Source organism: Leptonychotes weddellii, chromosome 4, assembly GCF_054177405.1.
Source record: "Leptonychotes weddellii isolate Sample4059 chromosome 4, ASM5417740v2, whole genome shotgun sequence".
NCBI classification, from domain to species: domain Eukaryota; kingdom Metazoa; phylum Chordata; class Mammalia; order Carnivora; family Phocidae; genus Leptonychotes; species Leptonychotes weddellii.
In genome coordinates this window covers 43,373,380-43,381,988 of record NC_138372.1, presented here as the reverse complement: position 1 = coordinate 43,381,988, position 8,609 = coordinate 43,373,380, and the positions used below count along the sequence as shown (strand labels likewise).

Genomic DNA, 8,609 nt, shown 5'->3' with positions numbered 1-8,609 from the left:
CAATTCACAGCGCTCACCATGGCACATAGCCTCCCCAATGTCTATCACCCAGCCACCCCATCCCTCCCACCCCACCCCACCACTCCAGCAACCCTCAGTTTGTTTCCTGAGATGAAGAATTCCTCATATCAGTGAGGTCATATGATACATGTGTTTCTCTGTTTGACTTCTTTTGCTCAGCATAACGATGTGGACGGAACTGGAGGGTATTATGCTGGGAGGTGTCCATTTTTAAAATATCGGTTGGAAGAGGTGCGGCTTTGTCATACGGCCCAGGGTGCCAGTGTCACTGGCTATCCCGGTCCTGGGTGAGCTATGGGGCTGTCTTTCCTTCTCATCAGCCCTGCTTGGTCTGGAGCTCTATCACCCCCATCTCCAGCATATCCCCGGAGCCTCCAGTCGGAACTTCCTGCCACCAGTCTCATCCTTGAGAGGTCCACTCATCCTCTGTATTGTTTTCCAGTGTGGTTTCTCTGAAACACAAATCTGCTCAGACCATTCTCTGGCCTAAAGGCAATATTTGGTTTTCATTCAACAACCGGATCAAATCCAAACTCTTCAGTATGGCTCACAAGATTTTCCTCTCCTGGGTCAAATCTCCCACTTATCAGTGGAATGTAAGCTCCAAGAGGGCAGCCATCTCATCTTTCTTATTCGTTGCTTTACCACTGGCTCCAAGACCAGGCCTGACATCTAGTAGGCACTTCATAAATATTTGTGGAAGTCCAATGCGCTATCCATTGCGCCACGGAGCCACCTTCATAAATATTTGTGGAAGGAAGGCAGGACGTGAGAAGGACAGTGGAAGAAAGGAAGAAAAGCAGGAGGTTAGTTCCTGTAGCACCCTGTTCTTCACCTACTGTAATACTCACTTTGAGCTTAATGTCTGGCTTCCTCGTGGATGGTAAGGTCCACGGGGGTAATAGACACACCATATGCACTACTCCTAGCAGTGTTCGGAACAAAGTCAGTGCTTGAAAACATTCCTAAAATAAGTGAATTAATTAATAATGTGGTAAGTGCTTAAGGCACATACACAGAGGGGTGAAAGCCTGAAAGAAAGGCCAGTTGGTTCTCTGGCGTTTGGAAGGGGACAGGGCAGGAACGAGTCCTTGAAGGGTGATGCCAATGGTTTCTGCTTGGGGGCCCTGGCCCTGGAAGTTTGAATCCTTTGCTCAGTCCCGATATCCCTTTTGTGTATCCAGTTTTCTTATTTGGCACGGGTACCCGACCCTGCTAGTTTTTTTCCAAGAGAGCAACTCTTTTGAAGTGATGCGTGACTACCTTGCCTCAGCCTCCTGGAATGTGACCTCATTCCTTCCCCAGGTCAGTCCCCTCATTAAGTGGCCTGCCCGGTCCTGCTCCATCAGGCAGCCTGCCAGGCATGCACTTGGCATAGGAGTGCCAATTCAGGGACCAAGGCAGCCCTATTTAAGAGCATGGGCTTCAGACTCAAAGAGACCAGATTTTGGATCCTGAACCCACCACTTACTAGCTGTGTGGTCTTGGGCAAGTTGCTGCCTTGACTTCATCATCTATAAAGTGGAGCTAATAATAGTGCCTAATTCAGAGCATATTTGTGAGGATTAAATTAGATACTCCATAAGCCTACACCACAGAGAGCTCATAAATGTTGCTTATTATTTTTCTGCTCAAGGCTGACACAAGTCATGAATTTCTCTGGGATGGAGCAGGGGTGAAGAGAGAGAAGGGGAAGGGGAGGTGGCATGTATTGAACACTTACGATGTACCAGGCGCTGGGCTGGCATGTCTGCAAGAGTTATCTCCCTCACACCACACAACAACCCTGTGGCTCTGTCTGACATTAGTCCCATTTTCCAGTGGAAGGCATACAGATTGTAGACAAACAGTTGGAATTTAGGCTCTGGAGTGCACTTGCCATGTGAGCCTGGGTAAGGCCCTCCCCCGCTCTGGGCCTCGATTCTCCACCAGCTGTGGCAGTTTCTATGTGATAGGCTTGCTCTGTGGACTGAATGAGCTAGTGCTAGGTAAAAATGCTTAGCCAAATGATGCTCGGTGTATGTGACTTTCTTCATTCCCAAAGGGACCCCTGGTTGAGAGCAGGGATTGAATGGAGAGAGGGAGGACATGGGGACATGCCAGGAAGAGGCATCCCAGGGCATCAGGATTCTGGAGGGGACACAGTCCCCAGAGTAGTGGGCTACTATAAACACCACAAATGGATGTCCCTGTGGGGCTGGCAAAAAAGACTGATGGCTGGCTACCTCCATCTCTGACCTTGTGTTTACATTGAGTAACAGTAATCACACCAGATTGTAAGTTAAGGTCCTTAAAAGCAAAAATTGGAGCTTTTTTCCTCTTTTGCACCCAGCACAGAGCCTGGCCATAGGAGGCGCTCAGAGTGTACTCTGCAAAGAGCTGTTTTCAGATCAAATCCAGCCACACCTCGATGAGCATCACCACAAAAAAAAAAAAAAAAGCCTGGCCAACTCCTCATCTAGTTTCCATTATGTGCCAAAGACAGAAACCTGCCTGAATGCAGGCAGAGCAAAAACACTGAGCCGGAAGGCGGGAGGGCAGGAGCCCAGGTGTCTAATCTCCATGCAACTCTGCTTGCCATCTGATCTCCGGTAAGTCACTTCCCCAACCTGGGCCTTTGTTGGCCCATTGGTAAAATGAAGCAGTGGCGAACAGATGGTGGGGTTCCCCTAACTCACACCTGTGGTTGCGTTTGTGTCTGGAGTTTCCCCCGTCAGGGACCCTCTAAAGTAGGGTAGGTATGGGCAGAAGGTGGCTGAGCTGGCAGAACTGGTCTCCTCTAGAGAAAAGAGTCAGGGCTTTCCCAAGATCCCGGTGCAGGAAGACGGCAGTGTGTCCCAGAGCCCAGAACACGGGGAGCTCTGGGACAGGCCCGGTCTCCTTCCTGTGCTTCTGCCCCTACCCAGAAACCAAGGCCTGTGGTCCCCATTCCAGCCCCTCCCAGCGGTCTCTGCCCTATGATGCTTGCTGGCATCGGATTTGAGGCTTCCCTGAACATAATTAGAGCTTTTGCCACTGCGCCCACTCAAGCCGGACATGGATGGGAGGGCCTGTGCAACAGGGAGGAGAGGGAAGCTCCATACACCTTGGCAACGTCGACTTACTTGTAACAAACAGGTTGGCTGAGTTGGGCGGCCAGCACCTTGTTTCCTGTCGTGATGTAAGCCCCATGGAGGTAATTCTGGCATTTGAAAAAGTCCTGGTTTGGGAAAGCAGAAACTAACCAAACAGATGTTTTCATGAACTGACTGCGTGACCTCGAAGAAGTCATTGCAGTCTCTGCTAAATGAGTTGAAGGCCCTGAACTCCATCAGAGATTCTAAATTGGGGGTGGGAGGGTCCCTGAGAGAAATAAACTCCAGGGAATCCCAGATGCCTCCCCTGGAAACCCAACCAAGGTTCATGAGTTTAGTGTAAAGGTTCGTGTGTGTGCACAGTTGCCTTTATTTGAGGAGAGAATCCAAGTCACCCCCCGACCCCTCAGGAATGGATTCCATGACTCAAACAGAGTAGAACTACTGGGCTAGCTTTCTTGGAAAGTCATTTCCAGCTTTAACGTGGTTTGATGTTATCCCTTTGGGCTGTGAGTTTTGTCCCTCAAGTGGTATCTTTTTAAGCTGTCTTTTCCCATCCAAATGTTCTTTATTTCAGTCATCTTTTCTGTACATATTACCTATTGGGTTGGGTTCCCCCCCACCGCCCCGCCCAGTCCCAAAGCTCTTCATACTCATCACTGAGAAAAAGGAGAAAAAAAACAGATACACTTAAGAGCAAGGGAGGTTTTTCTACTGATGTATTCTGTAACGAGGTGAATAAGACTGTGAGTGGGGAGGGTGGGAACTGTACTCTATTCCCTTCATTGTAATTATCTGTGTTTCTCTGTTATCTGTTCAACAGTCGTCACTGTGTGTGGACAGTGAGCTGCTCAGGGTCAGGGGTCAGGTGCTATGGGCCTTTAGCCCCATGGCCAGCTCCAGGCCCAGCACATGGTAGGCACTCCATAAGCATTTGAAATGAACCAGCGATGCCTGGCTGGCTGGATAATTCGACGGTGGAGGGGTGTAAGAGAAACCAGTCCTGTGGGTGGGGGGAGGAGGTGCACGTGGTGAGCAGATTAGTTCTGCTGGCTCCCCGTTGCTTTCCAATCGGCAGCCTCCTGTGTTCTTGGAGAAGTTTTGGAGGGCAGTCTTCATTTTCCCATCAGCCATGATTTGAAAGGTTATAGCTGATGTTTAACTGACAGAGCCAGGACTTCCCACATGAATCTAAAGAAATGAGTCCAATCTCTTGCATCCCACAGAGGCCAGAGGAACAATGAGGGCTTCCTGGCCCTTTGTCTTGGACCCAGACATCCCCACACTGGAGAACAATGAAGTCTCCTCTCTCCCTCCTTCTCATTCTCCCCAAATTTCCAAACTTTTCCTCTCTCCCACTCCTCCTCGCCTCTACTTCCGTCTAGTGACTCACAGCTACTGAAGGTAGAAGTGCAAGCCCCTCCGCACAGCTGGCTCCATGGGCTGATGGGTCTGGAAACATCTAGAGATAAACAACCGTAGAGGCAGGGAAGAGCAGAGGGCACACCACAGCCCAGGAGAGGGCTGGGGTGCTCACGCCCGTGGAAGGATAACACAAGAGCTAAGGAAAGCGTCTGCTGCTGGGAAGTCTGGAAGGTTCTGACCTGCTCTCAAGCTGGACGAGCCACTAACCCGCACTCAGCTGGGCTTTCTTCATCCGCACGGTGTATGTCATGCCTTGTCTGCTTCCCCAAAAGGGTGAGTTCAACCAACACATCAGGGAGCAAAACTGTAAGTTGTCCTATAAAACCGAAGCTTCAGTTGAGTGACTATTTTGATGCTCTGACTCAGCAGCTGCAGGAGAAAAAGAAGTTGCGGTGTAGTTTGAACTTGTAGAGTAGTGAACTTGTACAAAGGTGTGGTGGAGGTTAAAACATTCGGGCCGGGGAGATAAACATGGTCTGTAGCAGCATGGTGTCACAAAGAGCAGACTCTCAGAGCCAGACAGAAATGAGTGTGAATTCCAGCTCTGCCATTTACTGTCTATATCTTCTTGGGCAAGTGTCCTTCTCCATGGGCTTCTTATTTGTATGGCAAGAATACCAGAACCTGCCTCATTTAGATGATGTAAGGTTAAAGATAAGACATGCTGAGCAGCTGGCCCATAATAGGCTCTCAGTAAAGTGTAGAAATTATAAATATTGCTCAGACACCATCTGTTCCAAGAAAAGAGGGAATGAGTAGACAGGTAAGGGATGGTTTGGGTTACACCTACCCTCCCAGGCAGAGGAGAGAGGCGGGACACCAGAAACAAACCCTCCCTCACAGCTTCCGGAGGATCCTCAGCTGGGATCTCCCCAGACCGCCTCATTCCATAACATCATGGGTTGAACGGGGCCGCTGGTGGAAAGAATGCCACAACCCCGAGTGGACATTGGCAGAGGAATAAGGATGAGGACATAGGGAGGTTTCACTAGAGAAAGGCAAGGAAAGAGGCAGGAAGGATTGAGAAAGAGAGCTGGGGGACAGGAGAGCTGGCTTCAAGTCAATACCTGAGGAGCCACTGAGTGGAAGGTGAAAATGGCTTACTTGGTGTTGCTCCAAGAATGGAAATTCAGAGAGGGTGTGAAGATTACAGAGGCCCAGAGTTGCCCTGAATATCATGATGAGCCTTCTCATGGAGCTGGTTGGGACTGGGCCAGGCTGTCTTGTGGGGAGGACGGTTGTTTCAACACCACAGCGGTACGTAAGCACCTGTTCAGGACTCGGAGACAGGACTCCACACTCTGGGTGGGAGACTGAGATAAATGACCTCTGATATCCTTCTCAATAACCCTAAGGAGCATCCCTCGGACCAGGACCACCCAAGACAGGCAGGCTAGTTTGGAAGAGGCAGCAGCACCTTTGAGACCTGTCACCACTGCCCTCCCCTTGGACCAGCTGGAAGCGCTCAGAAACAGCAACACCTCCACACCCCCTCCTGGAAGCCTCCCACCCCAGCCGGCCAGCTCTGGGAAAGGAAGCACCGTGACTCACAAACGTGGGGTTGGAGAAACGTGGCTGCCTCGGGAATGTTGTGACAAGATTTCCCAATCTCTCCTCCTTTGCTGCCAAATCGCTCCAGAAACAATGGGCCCTCCCCCCTCTCATGTTCTCTATCTCATTCTCTCTCTCAAATAAATAAATAAAATCTTTAAAAAAAAAAAAAGAAACAATGGGCCCAAGAGCCAGTGATTAACTACAAAGTAAGTACACAGTGATTGGGTGTTTTATTGGCTTTTACCCTGAGTGTAAAACCCTTAGAAAAGAAGCCAACTAGCCCGGGGCAGAGAGACCAGCCACGATGGGAGAGGGCCGGTTATGGTTGGCAATTCCTGACGAGGAGACCGGGACAGGATCATGAAGAGAAGCTCATAGGTAGGAGATACTGAAATGAAACAGTGACACATACTTTTCAGGTGATACAGCAGTCACTTTTCAGATCCTGATGGACTACAAAAGCCACGCAGGTCACAAATGTCACAGCAAACTTCTCCTAATAAACAGAGTAAGGCCACACCCAAGTGAGCACACAACAGAGAAACCATTGTCTTTCCAGAAAAGTGAAAAGATCAGACATTCCATTCCTGAGGCAGCCCAGACCCAAACCATGCCCAAACCACACCCAGTTTACCATTCTTACGTCTTCCTTCTACTCGAGCTCATTCAAGACTCTTCAGCAAGACACTAAACTGTGTCACGGAAAGTGTAGATGCCCCTGTCTCCAGACCTGGCTTCATTCAAGGCCCTCCTCCACTGAGTCCTAGAGGTGTGACCTTAAACCTCAGCTTCCCCATCAAGCGAATGGGAACAAGAGTAATTATTTTGTAGAGATGCTGAAAGGATTATAGGGAATTTATTTATAAAGTGCCTGGCACAGTTTGGTGATCAATAAATGGCAGTTCCTATTAATAACAGAAACTATGGAAATGGAAAAAAAAAAGACAATTAGAAGCAAAAACAGAAATGTTACTCCAAATACTTCTCCTAAAACTTAATTTGAGGGATTCGCTTATTTAAAAAAAATTTTATTATAAACATTTTAATAATAATAAATGAGAAAATATAGAGGGAATACCTATCCCCTAGCTCTTTTGAATTCTAATACTTTGCAGTGCCTTTTTTTTTTTTTTTTTTACATTTTTAAAGAAATGAAACATTAAAGCTAGAATCAGGTACACCTTTATCTATTCCGTGGTCTGCACCCCTGCTCCCCAGCCCCTGGGCTGACTTCCCATTCTTTCTGTGGTTTCTTGGAGCCTCCTTCCTCCATCCTGAGCTAACAATACCACAGCCCACTTCTCTGTCTGCATTTTCTGCATTCTGGCTGAAGGATCACCTGCTTCCTCCAGCACTCCCAAGTGTCTCTCAGGAGGAGGGGAAACACTGACCGGCCTTCCAGCCTTGCCCATTGCCTCAGTGGCTGCTGCTGACAGAGGCCAGAGCTGACCGTGGTCAGGCAAAAAGAGGACGGAGGGGTCTTCCCAACCTGGCCCAGGCAGTTTCACAGACGTTACACCATGGAATCCCCCCTGTGTCACTCACAGACAACATCACCTCTGTTCTATAAAAAAGCAAACCAAGCGGAAGGAGCTGCCCATGGCCTGGCAGGGCAGAATTCAAACGCGGGCTGCCTCATCCCAGCAAGGCAGACAGCAAGGAACACGTCCACTCCAATGTGGGAGGAACTGGTGGTTAATGGCCTGAGTCTTAGGGTTTCTGGTGTGGGATCACTGTTGTGCCCTACACAAGTAGCTAGGTTTTGCTTTTCACAGAACCAGAACTTTCTTTAAAAATATTTGTATAACTAAGAGAAAGAAAGAAAAAGAAAATCTGAAGAAACTCAGATGAGACTCTAACCTCTAGACCCCTTCGATCCTCTTCCACGTTTGTTAATTTGTAAGTACAAGTGGTGTCAGGAGACCCAAAGTCTAGGCTTGGCCTCACCACTTACAAGCATGTGACCATGAGCCAGTCCTTCTCTTGTTCTCCCAAGGCCTCTGTTTCCACATCTGTAAAATAGGGATAAGGTCTTCCCTGCCTACTCCCCAAGGGCTGCTGTAGGGCCGTCAGCAAATGATGAGCATAGAAACGCTAAAGCACAATCTGCATCTAGATAGTCTCCATATTCCTGCGTCCTGGGGGTCAGGATGACAAGGGCTCGGGGGCAGCTCCCCTCCCTCGCACACAGCTCCTGGGGCCTGGTCTTCAGCAATCCCCACAATCACCGGCTTTGTGCAGGAACCTATAATGATCTCCAAGCATCCTCATGCTCCTGAGATGGCTGATAATAAGAGCTGAGATGAATTCTCCTTAGTGTATGCCAAACATCATGTTGGGCATTTTATATTCTTTATCTTGAATCATTAAAATAATTATAGATGCCAAGTATTTTTTTAATTAATCAAATACGGCTTTGTTTTTATAAATCACACCCTGAAATATAAAACTGATAAGGTGGTATTGGTCTTATACCAAGGAAAGTCAGATCATCAACACCAGTTTAGAAAACAGGGCACAAGAACAGATGAAATA

General features: G+C 48.5%; 2 long non-coding RNA genes across 2 annotated transcripts in view; one reads left to right on the top strand and one right to left on the bottom strand.

The window, feature by feature from the left end:
- LOC145721275 (uncharacterized) overlaps positions 1–5,963 on the top strand; it is a 42,666-nt gene extending 36,703 nt beyond the window's left edge. The window contains exons 2-4 of the long non-coding RNA XR_014144872.1: positions 2,354–2,612; positions 4,481–4,793; positions 5,876–5,963. This is a non-coding gene — a long non-coding RNA (uncharacterized LOC145721275). The remainder of the gene's footprint in view (positions 1–2,353; positions 2,613–4,480; positions 4,794–5,875) is intronic.
- On the bottom strand, positions 89–5,888 carry LOC145721276 (uncharacterized). Its single transcript, XR_014144873.1, has 3 exons — positions 5,625–5,888; positions 4,700–4,889; positions 89–757 (listed from the first exon to the last, which is right to left on the bottom strand). It is a non-coding gene; the product is annotated as an uncharacterized LOC145721276 (long non-coding RNA).
- Positions 5,964–8,609: the final 2,646 nt, after the last annotated feature.